Below are 18,777 nucleotides of genomic sequence, written 5' to 3' on the forward strand. Positions count from 1 at the left end.
AAACATTGATCAATAAATACTAAATATCAAGCATTGAATATGAATATTAAACATTGAATATTACATTTTATATATTAAATATCAAATCTTAAATATTCAATAATAAATATTAAATATAAAATAAAGAACATAAAATATTAAATACACTGAAGACCCGATTTTATCAGCCCCCTCATATGAAAATTGATAGTTGGTAGTTTGATGGGCTCTAGCAGTCGAACCAAGTTGAATTCGAGTAAATCCTTTCTTGGGCATATTTTTCTTGTCTTAGGGATCCAAAATATCCAAAAATAAAAATCTGATTTTTTTTTAAATTTTGCACTGTCAGACCCGCTTAAGGAAAATTTAACCTAAATAGTCAGAAAGGATTGTGAGACATCTACACTGATAAAATATAAATGAATAATAAATATATAGAGAAATTAATACACCAATCAATAATTAAATTGGTAAATAAATTAATTAATAGTTTCTCGTTTTATAGGCATTAACATAAACATTTCACATATGTTTCAGCACATATCGAGGGACGATGGTTTCGTCTAGCACATTATGCAAAGAACGAAGGGGCGAATGTTTAAGCGGCTTGGTTTATTACATAGTAAAAAGTAAACAAAAAGAATTACATTGTTACTTACGATACGACCTAATGAAAATTTTCCCCAGAAATAAATGAACATATAAGTAAATAATGAAGGAATAAATAAATGTAAAAATATACTAAATTCAAACCCAGTCGCTTTCGCCTTGAATCGCTTCAAAGCATATATCAGTTAAGATATCTTTTTGTGTTTTTATAGCTATGTTTTGTCTTCTTGAAATTTTGATTCACATGATAATGAGCAAAATATTTTTCATCTTCTGCTTCAAGGATAGTCTTTCGGATAATTTTTTCCACCGCTTTCTCTACTGGCCTCTCAACGACAAAATAAAATAAAAAAAAACAAAGTCGGGTTCTTAAAAGTCTATTTAACTGAAAGTTATAACCATTAAACATGCGCTATACAATCCTTGAATTACATCCTATTTCTAACAAATGCACATTTCGCGAAAGAGAAACTTTGCTCATCAACGTAAGGAAACGAACTCTACCAAACATTTAAAAAGGGCTTATCTGCAAAACGTAAACATTGAGAAAATTGTCAAAGGTCAAATTCATTATAATCCTATTTGGAAAATCGTTACTATTTTATTTCTTTTGATTGCGCATATTGCTACTACTTGTATTACTGCCGCAAGAAGCATAATTGTCCCATGTGTATAGCGATTCCCATAGCACATGGGACATTATGCTTCTAGCGGCAGAATACCTCACACAAAAAATGCTGTTCAAGTCTGATATTACATCGAAAGTTAGACGAATTAACTGAATTCTAAATTGATGGTCAGATTGACCCCACTGAACATCATAAAATCAGATTGGCCCTGTATGTAAATTATGGAAAAGATGTTATAAGCCTTTTACAATCAGTTATAATACAATACGTTATAATCCATTTAAAATGAGTGTATTGCTAGTTAGGCACTTTTCAATCAGTTAGGTCCTTTCATAATCAGTTCGGTCATAAAAATCAATTAGGCCCTTTCATAAATTGCTGTAAAATCGCTATCAAAATTCTTCAAAATCAAATGTTACGTTATGTACGTGCTCGGGTAGATATTAGAGAACTCTAGTTAGAGTCTGGACAAGAGGAATTTGACGTATCCAAACGAGCAGAAATTTGATGTATCCAAACGAGCAGAGCATCGTGATTTGGAACTAATTGAGTGAAGTATTGTGATCTTAGAAGATAACATTTATAATTTTTACGTGAGTAATAGTTGGTGTTTTACTTTTGAATTCAACCAATTCATTTTGTTTGTTTTTATGTATGCATTTTGCTGTCAACAGAACCCTCAGATTGCTGAATAAACGGACATGTATACCACTATAGACACTCATAGTAATAGACCAGCGAAGGTACTTTTATCGAGCCAAACAAACTGTCAAAATTCGGAGCCAAACGAGCATGACGTCATACAATGCAAATAAGCAGAACAAGTATTGCGATTTTATATAAAAAAATTATTTTGTTATTCACAGTAGGTTTCACTTTTCATGTTCGTGTTAGTATTTTACAATGTTATTTAGAAAGATATTTATTGTGTTCTATATAACTGAATAAAAAGCATTTTACTTATATTTTTTTTCATCAAATTTGTGTTTTTTTTTAAAGAAATTGGATTTTGTTTGCTTTTCTTAATTTCTTGTTGCTCAGTATCAAACGTATAACTTCTCTTTTGATTCACATATTGAACCACTTGAAAAATTATTTTAATAAAAAAAGGTGATCGAATACAGTCGAGCACGTTCGAGCTTGCACATTTTTGGGTGATGCCAGTTTAACGCGCTTGTTTTTTTAGTTGCCAGTTTTGCGGTTTTTACATCCGCGAGTCTATTACTATGAGTGTTTATATATACCACGCCCAAGCAAGACGTCAACATTAGCTACTTCAATCGTTCCGACTAATATCACGAGTAAAGCCTCGAAGGATTTCAGCTGGATTCCAGTATAGTCGTGCCAAATCGCTGTATGTCGAAACTAGGGTTAGTGATGTTTCTCAACCATAACTTCGTCTTTCAATTAAGGTTCCACAAACGACATTGGGAGTTCTGTATCACTTACACGACTCGGTAAAAATATAGTTTTCTGCAATGCAACGAATTTGCTAACGTGACCATAATGGAGATCAAAAAGGAGAACAAATAAAAATCCATATCGTTATATTGTAAGATTTTTGTTGAACTATGTTTTTCATCGCTATAATAAGATTATTTCGCAGATTATTGCTCTCACTGGAAGTAGTGTCTACATTAATGGAAACTGCGATAATTTGGAGATTCCGCTAACGGGCATTATTAAGCGGTATGTCACTACCAAAGACCACTTCCCTCTATAACATTCAATGAGTTATGATGTATGGCACTAAGGAGAGCAGCCTCCTTGTGGTAATTCTAGCTACGGTGATGGGACAAGTAATACCGAAGTGTCATAAGTATTGGGCATCGACTTTTCGATAAAATGTATCACAGAAATGCCTTATGAGGCGGGGAGTTTTGTGATTTGCGATATTGTATTCAACGACGAGAAAACGAACGAAGCAAAAACCATTCAACACACTCACCGACAGATCATCTGAACCTATCTTCCAGACTAGACACGCCGGAGTGATATGTAGTGCCCAACGATAGCAATGAAGTAACAGAGATTACGTGTAGTGTACAAAATCGTATTGGTGCATAAAATTAGCGCGAGTCAGTAACGCTACGTTTGCGAGTGCATCTGTGTAACCTACAAGATAATGAGAACCGGAGTGAATCGGTATTTGTACCTACCAACTACGAAGAATGTTTGCCGCTTGTTTGGGAAACATACGAAACAAGACAGCTCCGTAACGGTTGAAATCACCAGTATAATTCTACTCCTACTAACAACGCACACCGTATGGCACACAGTACGTTTTTCTGTAACCCGGTATACGTTTATTTTGTTAACCATATATATATATATATGTCAATCATCTACCAACACAAAGTTAAAATAAATTATAAAATTGATAAGAAAAGATACATAAGAAACAATTTCTTTATTCGTTTGAAAAACAAATATTGAATTTAAGAATGATATGCACATTAGATGAGTCAAGGTCAACGACTTCTAGGATTTACTTGCTAATATTCGAAAGATGTATGTTACCGAGTGGTGGTCCTGAGACTATTCACAGCCATTGGGTGAAGGGTTTGGGCATTCATAATGTACCAACCAGCGAAACAACCGTTTCAGTCGTATATGAACGATTGTAGATAATTCTCATTTATATTCAAGATTAAAATTTATCAAGTGACCGATATAAACATGAAGCACTAATGTCAACCCTACATAAATCGTCAACACAGTAGAATATCGCCGCCAGAAAGATCCAACGACAAACAAGTTTATCCTGTGCCAAATCATTGAGTCATTTTGGGAATGCAACTGATTCGTTATGGTTATTCCTGCACGTCTTACGTCGGGGAACGATTTTTGCAACAGATCGATTAATCATCATGAGAATTCTGTGAATAATTTGACACATTCCCTAGCGGACTGCGTCCATTTGGACAATTATTGTTTTTTTTTCCTGGACATTGCTCTTCTGATGTTGGTCTACTTTGTTGCACCTATCTGATGGGTATTCCTAGGGCCAGCAAACAGCAGTGCGTGAAGGTCGTAAGTGTGACAGTGATTGCAGTTATGCATTCTAAGGGCAACTGCATACTAGCGAATCAGTTTAGTGCTAAAGGAAAGTAAGATGTTAGAGCATTATTTGAGGAAAAGAGAAATGTCAAACTACTCACCAGCAGCACTCCATTGTCATTCACAGCAAACTGGGCGTGGCATCATATATCGAAGTTGAATATAAAAACATGGCGGGGGTCAATAGTTATTTTTTGTGATAGATGTAACTAGGAACATTATGATTCAAACAGACATTGACCTACTATCATAGCTTTTCTCTCTTGTTTTTGATGAACGATTAATTTTGAGACGAAATCGAACATATGTTTTATATAGCTTTTCTTTCAATTCATGACATTCTGGGATATGCGGTGCTGGAATTTTTGATATTTTCTGGAAAAATCGCTGTTCGAGATTTTCGTTAATATCTTGTAGGCATACAATTTCTTTTTTAAACATTTCTTCGATCTCAAAAAAATAATTAAAGGTCTCTGCGTTTACGTTCGTCAATGAATGTCCTGTGAAATCCTTTATCTTAGAAAATATAGTGTAATCAGTGTCGGGTAATAATTTACTAATGCAACTATCAATGCATTTTTCACAAACCTTCCAACGATAGATATTTCTAACCACCATGCCAGCCAGATAATAGATCACATTATACTCCGATGACGTGTTACTTAGATTTTCACAATATTCAATAATGTTGCTCTCATCGTCCGTTAAATTTATGTTAGTGGGATATCCCGTAGGATATTCAACTGGTTCCTCAATTTTTTCCTCTGAAAAAACTTCTGCCGTTTTCAGATAATCAGAAAATCCAACTAACCAGTTTCGTTCATCCCAGTCGTATGATGTTTTTTTAATGTCCCCCATGTACTGAGCCATGCAAAGGAGTTTTAAATTATCTTTGGCCTGAAGGGCTGTTGGTTTTGGCTGGCGCCGCCTGAGCTGGGAGAAAACATTTTCTATACAGTCTTGCGAAAGTCTCCCGGCGCAAAAAAAAGGTGTACTGCTTCTCATCTAAAAAATATCTTTGAAGTCGAATAACACAATCCGTAGTTAAAACCGCCGAAGCTTGCCACGGTTTCCAGTGTCGAGTTGCTCACACTTTGCACTGATAAATTACGTGACGAAAATTGCTAAGAGTTTCTATGGCTCTGTTGTATGCTTCCTGATTGGTATGGCTAAATGCCAGGCCCGGAGATCTCGAGGACATATAATCAAACCAGCGAGACAACAGCCCAAGAAAAAAAGCTGTTGGTAAAATGTCTTTCCTTCCACTTATGGAGCTAAACATATGTAATGCACAAACCACTGTGTGATTGGCATATTTTCTCGCGTTGGTGACCTTCATTTTATCAAAATTCGACATGGACATGAATTTACATCATCTAACTTCAACCCACAAGCCATCTTCAGATCAGCAGATAGTTCAAAATTCACTAGGTCAGTCAAGTGGGTTATGTCCACAGTCCCACTGCTAAGTCCCTGTTCTTTGACAATCGCTTCGGGTAACTCAATAGTCTTGTTGTTGATCCAGCCATGCACGATGCTTTTAAAGACATGGACAACATCCGGTATGATCTCGAGGGTGCGTGATGTATCGTTAGGGTGATTGATTGGCGCGTTCATCAACACATTGTTCTGCGCATGCTTGACACCCACATCGTTCCAAAAAATTTTATTTCCACCTGCAACATTTAAAAATTTCGTTCCATTTTTAAAGTTTTACCTTACTGAATTACCTCCACAATCACTGATGACGGCATGCACGCGCAGTCCAATTGCTTCTGATCTCTTGATTAGATCAAACAGAACAGTTTTAATGCTTCCGGTTTCAATAGAATCACCCGTGAAAAAATACCCGATGACTTGCTTCCATCTGGATCTCAGACCTGCTATCATAAAGACGAGTAGATGAGTTGCAAATTCTACATAGGGCGGCAGAGTCGACATCCCTAGATATTTTTTTAAATTTGAGCAATAAAATCTGCCCGGTTGAATTGCCATTTCATCGAATACTATCGCAACATCCCTATCATCAAATGCCATTCGAGAAATCTTGTGCTTCAAAAGACGCAGCACTTCTTCCAAACAGCCACTATCAAAATGAATATGCTGTATTTTCCGGCGAAGAGTCCTCGCAGAAGGAAGAAAACGCTTTTTACATTCGACATCGTAAGCCGTCGCGCCGCAAAGAAATTTGGTGCGGAATCCCTCAATAATGCTTTCTTCCGACCACTCTCGAACCCTCTTCTTTCCAGCCATTAAAACATATTGATCATCGTTCATTGATCGTTTGATGTTCGTTAGAGCCGCATCAGTTTCACATGCTTCAAGTTTTCTTTTCAGGTTCCGATTTTCGGTTATCAGTCCTCGCATCTTCCTAAAAAGAGTAGTCAATAAGTCGAAATTTTTGATAGGCTGAAAATAAGCATACATTTTCATCTTGCGTGGAGAATTTTCAACCACGCCTAGCGAAAAACTATCTGCATCCACCGATATGGCATTATCCACATCTATATCAGTAGAGTCCATTGACTCTTGGCTTGTTGAAACAGACTCGGTAAGCAGCTCTCGAGCTTCACACTGACTGTGCCGTTCTATGAGATTGCACTGTCCTACGCAGTCATCTTGCAGTTGTACCTCCGACTGGACACTAAACGGTAAGCCACAAACTTCCGGCTGCATAAAATTTTCAATAATGACATCACTGTCAGCTGCACCCAACTGCATGACAATATCGTGTATCGGATTTGCTCCTTGAATTTTTCTGATTTTTCCGCTTGTGTCGTCCTTATTAAAGTGCAACTATAATTTATAACTTATTGAATATCTAAGATTGCTATAAAAAGCATTCAACTTACGCTGCAAAGTCGCTGGGAGGATGACATGGGAAAATTTGCATCATATCCGCAAAATACCAGCCAGGCGCTCCGGTTCGGTCCATGAGGAGGGAATCGAAAAAATCTTACACTTTTCAAACAGCTACGAGATTCATTGCTGCATTGCTTGCTAAAACACTTCATTTTTGCCAACAGAGAAAAAAGCGAATCTTTACTACGCGAGATTAATTTTTTCACCTGCGCGTGTATCGTGAGTGTTTGAACATTTTCAAGCGTTGCCAATGTTCTTTTTAAATAATATATTGTGGGCACTGGATGCCAAATCACCTGATTTCCTCTTGTCCAGACTCTAACTAGAGTGCTCTAGTAGATATTTGTTAATGGAAAACATGAAATTTAAATTTGTTACATTCTGCAGTTAGGCCCTTTTGAAATGTTTGGATAGAACTGGGTAGAGCTAAATTGTAATTGTTATTGTAAATTTATTAGCTTACGATACCCTGTTGGTTACATTTGTATACCTTATGTCAGGTCAAGGAAGAAAAAAAAATAAAAAAAAAAATATAAAATTATAAATTCAGAATCAAAACAAGTATGACCCAAAAAAGCTCCTACGCCTTTCACCAGTAGCTGGTCGAAAACACTTTACGGTGCGATCTTTTCAATTTCGTCCGACTTCTCCGCGTCTAGCAACTGAATCTTTTTCCGGAAGTGTTTTTTGATTGATATGCAAATCATCATGCTTCGATCACTGCCCACTAGATTGATGGTGATTCCGTTCTGTTAAAGAAGTGGGAATAAATACAATCTATAGGATCACAAGAATGAGTCACACTTACCGAATCTACCGGTGCGTCTAATTCGATGTAGATACGTTTCGCAATCGGCTCGTACCTGCTGATCCATCGGTAGGTCGAAGTTGACGACAATGGTCACCTGTTCGACGTCGATACCTAAGACGAAAGAATCTCTCCGTAACCTGGTGCTGTAGCCAGAATCAAGTGGTGGAACTTACCCCTGGACAAAACGTTCGTTATAATCTGTACCTTCTCTAGTCCGGTTCGGAATCGATCCAGAGCGTCCAACCGTTGCTCCACCGTTAGATCACCGGACAGTACCGCTACCGAGTGACCATCCTGGGACATCCTGCCGGTCAACCAACCGGCCGTTTTGCGTACCTGTTTCGATCGATTAACAGTTCTGAAAATAAGTTTACTTGGAGTTTACAATTGTCCTATACATCATATGACAGAAAATGATCGCTTGTCCGACGGTAATCACACAATTTCTCGTCCTGGATGCGGAACGACGTAGTACTGTTTGATGTTATCGAGTGATTCTTGCTCCCGCGCCTGCCGAATGACGATCGGATTGGGTACGATGTACTCGGCAAACTCCATCACCTCGCGCTCGTACGTGGCCAAGAATAACACCGACCATAACACCCGCCTCGTCCAGTACAAAAAGGGAAAACTAGGTCGTACGTCCTGAACTTTATACCCCAGTCCATTAGCTTGCCGGGTGTTCCGATGATGATATGATTAGGCAGCTTCGCCCCTTTGACGGTCTCCTCACCGCGAACGGCGTAAGAAAGTTTGATTTCCGGACAAAGCTTTGCCATTTTGGCAGCTACTTCCCCTACTGAATTGCCAGCTCATACGTTGGGGAAAGGCAAATCATCCGCATATAGTTTTTCAACTGATGGTCTCAACTGAGCATTGCCAGCACGAAGGCAACGGTTTTTCCTATTCCCGACTGACTGAGCGATTATATTCCGTGGCGGACCGGCCAACAGAGTAGGTAGAGCCGTCTCCTGAATCTTGGAAGGGGCATTGAAACCCATCGCATAGACTCCCTGTAGTAATTCCGGCTTCATGTGCAAAGCTTTGAAAGTTTTAACCAACCAATCGGCGAAGAAGAATCCTTCCGCTGTACCTCCAGATCCAGCTTTGATTCTACTAGACCTTAGCGAACATCTTTCATTAGCAAACTTGCATCCGCCGGGCTAAAAGAATAGTCATGGATAATTTTGAAGCTGATACTAAATATTTCGGGAGAAAATTTAGAATAGAACGTAAGAAACAATGAGATTCTCTTTGGGGTCTTTCTCTTTTGTTTATTACTCGGTCGTTTCAATATTTAGTACTCAACTCTTTGCCTAATATTTTAGTAAAAACCATCGGCTATGTACTGGAAAATGGCAAAGTGTTATAGTGACGTCATAATAATCGAAAGAGAAAGTAAACAAAGAGAGGCTCTCAATGTTCCTTATGTCCTTATCAAAATTTTCTGCAGATTTCGACTTACTTGAATACCTATGCATCTTCCGCGGAGGAAGCTGTTTCTCCATTTTCTCTTGCAGCTTGTTTTTCTTCAGGAGCTGCTAGAGTCAGAATTTCCGTAGCTACCGAACTCCAAACATCAGGTGCAGCTTTGGTTCTACTGCCGGTGGACTAGGTTTTTCCGCATTCTCTTTCTCTGGACTGCCAGCCGCCGGCTCTGAATCCTTATCCTTGGCGATATGTACTCAGTTCGTTAACCTATTTGTATTGAAAAGAAAAATTCAAATCCCATCCCAATGATCGCTTCAAAAATAGGTTATAACAAAAAAACACCGAGTACAGAAATTTCTTGATCCGTCGTCTTTTTGACCCAGTTATCGGCAGCGCTTGCCATCGTTTCGATCGGGTATTAAAATTCAAGAGCAAGGTACAAAGTATGGGAAATCGTCCTGAATCAGCATGGGTACTGTCCCTCGGGTGGTTTATTCCTTGCAATTCGCTGAAGTTTTGACCAGAGCGACCTTGCGGAAAAAACGATGCCTTCTTTTGCCTGCTCACTTCCCTGCCATGAAACCGATGATGAGCGCTTATTCCAAACGGTTAGCCGATTGAACTTGACGTGCCATTATGTTTGTTCTGTGAATTGATAAAGACATCTAGATATGCAAAGGAATGTTTGGAGGAGGGATGCTACTGGTAAACACATACCGAAAGAGAAAGTCCTTTCCGAGCATCTTGATGTTGTGTTTTCTGTTGGCCCATTATCACTGCGTTCTCTTGCTGGGTGATTACCATATTATGTTGTTGGTGTTCGATCTGAAAAAAATAATAAAAAGTATCCGTAAATGAGTGAACTCGAGCTTTTTAAAGAAGAATAGGGTATTACACTACAATGTACTAAACAACACGGTACTGATCCTTTCGAAATAAAAAAGGTAATAAAAATGTCTCACCTTGCCGCACCAACTGAATAAAAAAGTCGTCCTGCACACCGCATGGTACAGTATAGTACTGCTACTGTGTTTGAATGTGCTGTTGCTATCTTTTTTGCAGTTGGTCAATGGTCTTCTACATTTGGCTTGGATCTATTGCACTAATTGCGGTTGCTGACCAGGTTGTACCGTCGGTTGAACGTTATTGCTACCGACCTTTAGGATGATGGTCATGGTCTGGAGGAAATCTTAATTTTCTGATGTTATGGTTGAAGGTGGTTCTGCTGCTGAGCTTGCTGTGAAATGTTGGCGATAAGCACTCGAATAGTGATTGCTTGCTGCTGCTGGAATGGAATCACGAGCACTGTGGAGGTAGTGATATTTTCATGCAAGGAACTGGTAGGAACCTGGGACGGGACATGCGAAGACGGTCTTCTTTTTCCCTCTCGGTTTTGTTGTTATTTTGCAAGGAAAAGTTCGCTCACAATATAATTTCAAGCAAAGGTCAATGATAGAGCTGTGCAGATGAGGTACAGAGTTGTGCCGATGATGCACCGAAAATGATGTAGTTTTCACATGACGTAAATTATGTTATCATTCATATGAATAATCTGATTATAGCTTCATTATCCGTAACTGTCAAGTAGTAGAGTTTTGTACCTATTTTTATCAAGAGACATTAATTTTTACCTAGAGCCGAAAATTAAATAACTGTTTTCAAGAATTTTGATTTTGTCTTGTCATAGACTAATAGATCGCAATCGATTGATCAATTTCACCGGTTCACATTTCCTTTCGATCATGCGAGCCTGCCTAGTCCTAGTTTTCCACTCTAAGTTTATAACTGATTCGCTCTAGAATCCTATCCGTCTTTCAATTTCATTGCTTTCGTTTCTCTTAGTCTCAAATTAGCCGAAAATAACCAACAAAATCGATACAGTAGAACCTTGCCGCAATTGAAACATAGTAACAAAATCAAATATTTGGAATATTTATTTTTTATTAATTGCCGGGAGCAGTGCGGATAGAAAAAAATGGGTAGGTAATGTCAGAGACATAACCGAAGTGAAGTAGAATACTCTTAGGCTTTTAATTCGAATGCTGCAATATTTGCTATCTTCTGCATTAAAAACCAGCTATTTCGATATTTGTTATGATGTATTGTGCCCCGCTGTTGTGGTGCATTTTACCCCTGTACAGGTGCGTTTTGCCCTGCCTATTTTTCAAAGAGCAATTTATAATGATTTTGAAAAATTGAATATTTTTCATATTCCTAAATATTTCGCAAAGCGATTGTGATTTCAGAGTAAAATGTTGGCTAAATGATATCATTAATTAAATTCTCCCAATTGATGGTCTATAGCTAAGTTATGATTATATTTTCTTAGGGGTGTATTTTACCCCATCTACCTCTACATACGCTTGTATTACATTCACATAAATCACTTGCGACGCAAATCTTGGTTATACCTCGAAAATTTCAAACCTGCACCCGAGACACATGCGTGGCAAAATTCAAATGTTAGGTTTGTTCCATAGTTTCGAGTGGGTAATTACCAACTCGATTATTTTCAAACTGTAGGGCATTTGCGCGTCGAATGTTAGCATTAGAGAGCTAAGGCGAATGCCCTATACATAACATGTTCAAACCTTCACCAATCGTGGAGTTTTCGCAATAACCCTGCATTTGCCACGTATGATTATAACCAACAACGAATGTAGTGCCAGGCAGCGATGCAACATGTTTTTATGAAATGTCTGTACAAAAATAATTAAAATGTCTGTAAATTTCTCCAGATGGTTGTGTAAAGCCCAGTTATACTAGAATATTAATTTAAAAATAGATTGAAATTAGAGTACTATTAATAAAGGAATCACTCGTAGTAGAGTTATTCTAGTCAATTTTGCTAAACACTATTACTCTTTTAAAAGTCTAGATTTCTAACTACATCTGTAGGAGGCTGTAAAATTTCGACATGTCTGTAAATCTGGTATCACTGGTGCCAGGACATTTCTTTAAATGGAGCATTTCACTAGTTGAACTGCGAAATAAGTAAAATCAATTAGCTGAACATAAAATAAACTGGTCTTAATGTGTATGTACAAATCCCGTCACACATGCAGCAGTTATATAATTAAACTGTGTTTATAGCAGCATATACATAGATGATATGTAAAAAGTTGTCCCAGTTTGCCCCGAGTATCAAATCAACGGCAGAAACATATTATATCAGTATCCAATAAGCCAACATCATCTCCTTCACACAACGCAATCAATGCTATTAAAATCGTCAATCGCACCACCGCTTGCCAAAAGATAATAATTATGAACCAAAAAATGATGAATTTATCTGAGCCCGCCACGCATAATTTAAAGAGCAAGAGAGCGGGGTCTTTCGGATTCAACCACACCCTCGCACGCGCACACTTGCAATCCGCGTATTGAACACCGAAAAAATTGCGTTCTGCTTTTTCTGCGATGTGTGCTGATCATTGTATGCACACTACGCCTGTGCATCATTGGATGGAATGATGCCTGGCGGCAGTCATTGAATATATTCCAACCGAAGAGTTTGAGCTGACACAAAACGTAGCAGCTACTACAAGCTCAGAAAGCAAACTGACGAATTTTCTATTATGTGCCGTTTTTATACCTGGCGAAGTTCGTTGGATAAAAAAGAGGCAGTCCTAGCAACGCTCGCTGCTTGATTGAGTTGTACGGACCAATCAGCGCAGATAATTACCACCCTTACAAAATACATTATTTTCGTTATCTATAATAGACGTACATTTTACGGGAGTAGATACAATATACGTGCACATATTTCCGATCAGCTAGTGCAAAAATATAACGCTTTCGATCAGTACAACGGAAGTTATTCGCATTTGAAAACTGGGAAAATATCTCAGCAGAAATTTTTGAAAAGGGACCCCCATATTGAAACATTAGAAGTATTCTACTTCAAAATATCTTCTTTAACGCATTCTGATAGCAATAGGAACTTCTTTCCACCTCAAAATATATCTAAAGGTTTTTAACAAAAGCATATAAATATAGATTCAAAACAAATTTTATAAATGCAAAATTTTTGTTTTTAATACGTCATAGACTTTGCCAGAAAAAAACGATACTGCCCAAACGTTATTGCTTTCAAGAAAATGAAAATCGTCAAGATAGGTCCGGTTCGCAATGACAGGCCATTGCCGGTTCGCGGTGACATTTGCTTTTTTTCACTTTGCACGTCCCGTCCCAGGTAGGAACCAAGGCTGGAATATGACGTTTGTGCTTGACTCCGATTTCTCTAAATCAGAAAGACAACCGCTTGTAAAAATAGTGGCAGACAAGTTTTAAGGCAGAATGTGCCGATGAAATGTTTTCCGATGTGTCCATCATTCGTAAACTCCTGTTGTTCGTTTGAGCAGTAATTGCTATGTGGTCCATTTTTGAGGGGTTGTTGGCTGTTGCTGGATTTGGAGTTGTTGGTACTGCTGCGGTTGCATCGATTTAATGTTGGTTAGCTGATTGCCAGATCCAGGATGTTGAGACAAGATTAGTTGAGCTGATTTGCTTTGTTTTAGAGGAGAAATATTACTGGGCCGAGGAGATTGCGCATTCGAGCGAAAACCACAAAAGCGAAAGGAAGTAAATCTCCACGTGTTTTTTCTGGTCGAGCGAATAAATTTTCAATTTAACCTCCGGAAGTGAAAAAAATAAAAACAAAACTACTGTACAACTTTCTAACCCGTACTAAGTGTTTTTCAATATTCATATATCGACTAACTTGAGAAGAAGTGAAATAACGTGCTATATTGTACTGAGTACATAACCTCACAACATGATGGACCCGCCGGGAAACCACAGCAAGCCGCCTGATAAAGATACAGGCCAAATGGAACAGCAGCCAAGGAAATATCAAGTGTACGAGTACAACCAAAACGATAAGTACCCATATAGAGTCATCGTGCAACTGGACAACACACTGGAAAGCAAAGCGCCAATCAATAATCTAACCGTCGGAAAAATGCTATCGCAGAACAACGAATATAAAAACAACATCAACAACATGCGTCCTCTTGGCAGAAACAAAATAATAGTGTTCATGAAGAGCTATCAAGCAGCAAATCGACTACAGTCGGATCCCCAGTTGAAACCAAAAGGATACAGGGCTTATATTCCCCGAAGCTTCGTTGCCGTTTCAGGAGTTGTATCAGCAGTTCCAGTGGACATGACAATCGAGGAGATCAAACAGAACATTCGAAGCGATTACCCGATCCTCAGCATCAACCGCCTACACAGATTCGAAGACGGAAACAAGATCGAGACAGCTCGGATTAGCATCGCTTTCCGTGCCAGTGCGCTGCCAAAAGAAGTCCGTTTGTTCTGTTGTGTGAATACGGTGCGACCATTTATAAATAAGCCAGTATTGTGCCTTAACTGCCTGAGGTACAATCACAAGACGGACAACTGCCGGTCCAAGAAACGTTGTGGCAACTGCGCTCAGCAACATGACGGCATGGAAACGGGAGACTGCCCGAACAAGCGAAAGTGTCTGTACTGCAAAAACAACTCGGAACATCGAACATCGGACGAAGATTGTGCTGAACGAGTGAGACAACGCAACATCAAAACCATAATGGCAAAATCGACAATGACGTACATGGAAGCCAAGGAACAATACCCAATACTTACACAGAACCGATATGACGCATTGGATAACGCTGCAGATTTTCCAGCTCTTCCGGACAGCTTCGCCAGTATGGCGGCGGGACAATACCGAACGAAGAATGAGCGACAGTACAAACCTCAAAAACCAAAACGACCTTTGCAGGAAGTGAACATTGCTGATCAGGTTCAAGTTTTGGCAGATACGAAGAAGAAAAGAGCCTGTCGATCATCTGGTAGAACTGTTCTATTGGCCACCTTGGTGGGGCGTAGCAGCTGCAATAGAACACACCATTGATCTTGGCAATCGCCACACCCTCGGCGGAGGGGTGTATTACCTCTTGAACCGGGAACCTTCCAGTTGTACAGATTGCCACCATTCCAGACCCGTCCGACACCCAATTGCCGTTGCCGGTTTGGTGGTCTATGGAGGTGGAAAACGCCTGGCAGGAAAAACGGGAAGCCCGTATACGTTTCAACCGAACAGGTAGCATGAACGAATTAATTGATCTAAAACGGAAGGAAGCAATTTTTAATCGCCTGAAGAAAGAATCGCAACGAAGGCGCTTGAAGGAGTTCGTCGCGAGTATAGATCCTCGAACCCCATCAAAAATCGTCTGGGAGAAACTTCGAAACATAACCGGAAAAAAGCGCTCCGCTGGAAATGTACTTGTGCACGCCGATACGAAGATGGCAGAAAACTTCCTGGATAAATTCTTTCCCTACGAAGAGATACTAGCCATAACACCAAGTTATTTGCCCAACTACGATATAATTACTCTCGAGTTCTGGAACCAATTTCTGGCAAAGAAAACAATACCTACGTCACCAGGCCCGGATGCAATATCCTACAGCATGCTGCGTTTACTAAACAATGACACCAAAGGAATCATAGTAGGTGATTTGAATCGGATATGGAAGACCAACAGGATACCTCTCGATCTGAAATCCATCAAAATAGTAGCCATTCCAAAACCTGGCAAAAATCCAGAACTTTTAGAAGGTACAAGACCAGTGTCCATGATTAATTGTTGTCTAAAAATCTTAAATGCAGCTATTTTAGAGAAGATTCATCTACATCTCGAGCAGAATCATATCCTACCGAACCTCTCTTTCGGTTTTCGAAAAGGCTTATCCACAATGAGCTGTCTAGAATATGTCGTCAACAAGGTGTTGTCATCAAAACGCAAAGGATTGATTGTCGGTGCAATATTCGTGGATCTCTCCAATGCATTCAATGCAGTGAAGCCGGAGATCTTAGGAGAAATTTTAGAAGCATGCGCAACTCCGCCGGAGTTCATCAGCTGGATAATGACGTTCCTATTCAACAGAAGAGTGCAACTACAGGTAGGCAATCAACAAATGGTACGGTACGTGCATCAGGGTCTCCCACAAGGCGATGTACTTTCGCCAACATTATTCAATATATACACAGCGCAACTCCATGACATCCAAGTAGAAGGTGTCGTATTAGTCCAATACGCCGACGACTTCTCGATAATTGTAGTGGGAAACTCAATAGAACAGGTGAATGAAAGAGGTAATGTCTTCATGGAAAGATTCGCCAATCGGGCGAAAGAACTCAACTTCACTATAAATGCACAGAAGACGAAATCAGTACTGTTTCTGAACAGTCCAAAGGAAATGAAAATATCAGTCAACAATGAAGATATTGAATCAGTAAGATCACACAGACACTTGGGAGTGCTAATCGACAAATCCTTACGTTTTGGTCCTCATTCTAGGGAATTAGCTCAGAAGATGACCGAACGTCTGAATATGCTGAAAGTGATCAGCGGCACGAAACATGGAGCCCACCCAGAAACCCTGAGTATGGCATACAATGCTCTAGTCAGAAGCTTTATTGAGTACGGTACAAGCATATACAGTTTAGCCAGCGAGACAAATCTAAAACGACTTGACATCATAAACAACCAATGCCTGAGACGAATAACAGGATGTACGAAAACTACACCTAGGAACACCAGGGTTGTTAATGCGATACATTTTTCACGATAATTTATCGACGTTACTCGTTAACGATAATGTATCGTCATCGGAAATTCCGTTAACGATAACGTATCGTCGCCTTCATCGCCATCGTCGATAATTGTATCGTCGCTTTCATCGTCATCGTCGGTTCATCGGTTATCGCGATACATTTTGCGTTACTTTCTAGTTTATTGGAGTTGAAGTTGATGCGGTTAACTTTCAATTGTTTAGAAATAAATACCTATTGAAGGACATGTTGTTGGCAGTTGAAAATCAATAGTTTTGGACATTTTCTATGCACAGCGGGGTCTGACGATGCGTCAAAATGAAATTATTTCAACTTTTCGGGAAAATGTATTATGTTGAAGGGAAAGTTGTTGGCAATTGAAAATCAATAATTTTGGACATTTCAATACGCAGAAGGGTCCGATGATGAGTCAAAATTGAATTTTTTCATCTTTTCGAGTAAGTTGGTGCACAGAAGAGTCCCAGGTGCACAGTGTTTCCAAGCGGCAAAAAGGTGATCAAAATTGTTTTGACCATGAAGAAAACAAATTTTGAGCTATTGTGCGATTAGTAATTTTTAGCACGCAAAAACATATATTGAAAAAACTACTAAACCACTATTATTAGGCCATTCACAAATTACACTACACATTTAAGTCGTGTGGTGATTAACAGATTTTATTATAATTTTGATTTAAACCAGAAGAGTTCGGATTTTGAAAAGGAGAATATACATATTTCCAATGTTTGATTTCCTTTTCTAGTTAAGAAGCTTTTAGCCCCCTCCTCCGTTTCTTCGCTCCACTATGTAGCAAGATGCTTCATGCTTCCTTCTTTTACCCTTAAATTTGTAGTGTAATTTATGTACGGCCTCATAATAGAGTTTTATTCGTTTTTTGAATACAGTGAAGACCCGTTTTTATCAGCCTCTTGGCGAATTAAACTTTATACCCCTAGCTAGCTTGCCGGGTGTTCCGATGATGATATGATTAGGCAGCTTCGCCCCTTTGACGGTCTCCTCACCGCGAACGGCGTAAGAAAGTTTGATTTCCGGACAAAGCTTTGCCATTTTGGCAGCTACTTCCCCTACTGAATTGCCAGCTCATACGTTGGGGAAAGGCAAATCATCCGCATATAGTTTTTCAACTGATGGTCTCAACTGAGCATTGCCAGCACGAAGGCAACGGTTTTTCCTATTCCCGACTGACTGAGCGATTATATTCCGTGGCGGACCGGCCAACAGAGTAGGTAGAGCCGTCTCCTGAATCTTGGAAGGGGCATTGAAACCCATCGCATAGACTCCCTGTAGTAATTCCGGCTTCATGTGCAAAGCTTTGAAAGTTTTAACCAACCAATCGGCGAAGAAGAATCCTTCCGCTGTACCTCCAGATCCAGCTTTGATTCTACTAGACCTTAGCGAACATCTTTCATTAGCAAACTTGCATCCGCCGGGCTAAAAGAATAGTCATGGATAATTTTGAAGCTGATGCTAAATATTTCGGGAGAAAATTTAGAATAGAACGTAAGAAACAATGAGATTCTCTTTGGGGTCTTTCTCTTTTGTTTACTACTCGGTCGTTTCAATATTTAGTACTCAACTCTTTGCCTAATATTTTAGTAAAAACCATCGGCTATGTACTGGAAAATGGCAAAGTGTTATAGTGACGTCATAATAATCGAAAGAGAAAGTAAACAAAGAGAGGCTCTCAATGTTCCTTATGTCCTAATCAAAATTTTCTGCAGATTTCGACTTACTTGAATACCTATGCATCTTCCGCGGAGGAAGCTGTTTCT

The 18,777-nt window shown here is 39.2% G+C and overlaps 1 long non-coding RNA gene across 1 annotated transcript; it reads right to left on the reverse strand.

Annotated features, from left to right (window-relative positions):
* Window positions 1–9,859: 9,859 nt before the first annotated feature.
* LOC131682821 (uncharacterized) lies at window positions 9,860–10,418 on the reverse strand. The gene is made up of 3 exons (XR_009304166.1): window positions 10,344–10,418; window positions 10,099–10,206; window positions 9,860–10,026 (listed from the first exon to the last, which is right to left on the reverse strand). It is a non-coding gene; the product is annotated as an uncharacterized LOC131682821 (long non-coding RNA).
* Window positions 10,419–18,777: the final 8,359 nt, after the last annotated feature.

The sequence above is a fragment of the Topomyia yanbarensis genome, chromosome 2 (genome assembly GCF_030247195.1).
Source record: "Topomyia yanbarensis strain Yona2022 chromosome 2, ASM3024719v1, whole genome shotgun sequence".
In the NCBI taxonomy this organism is placed as follows: Eukaryota; Metazoa; Arthropoda; class Insecta; order Diptera; family Culicidae; genus Topomyia; species Topomyia yanbarensis.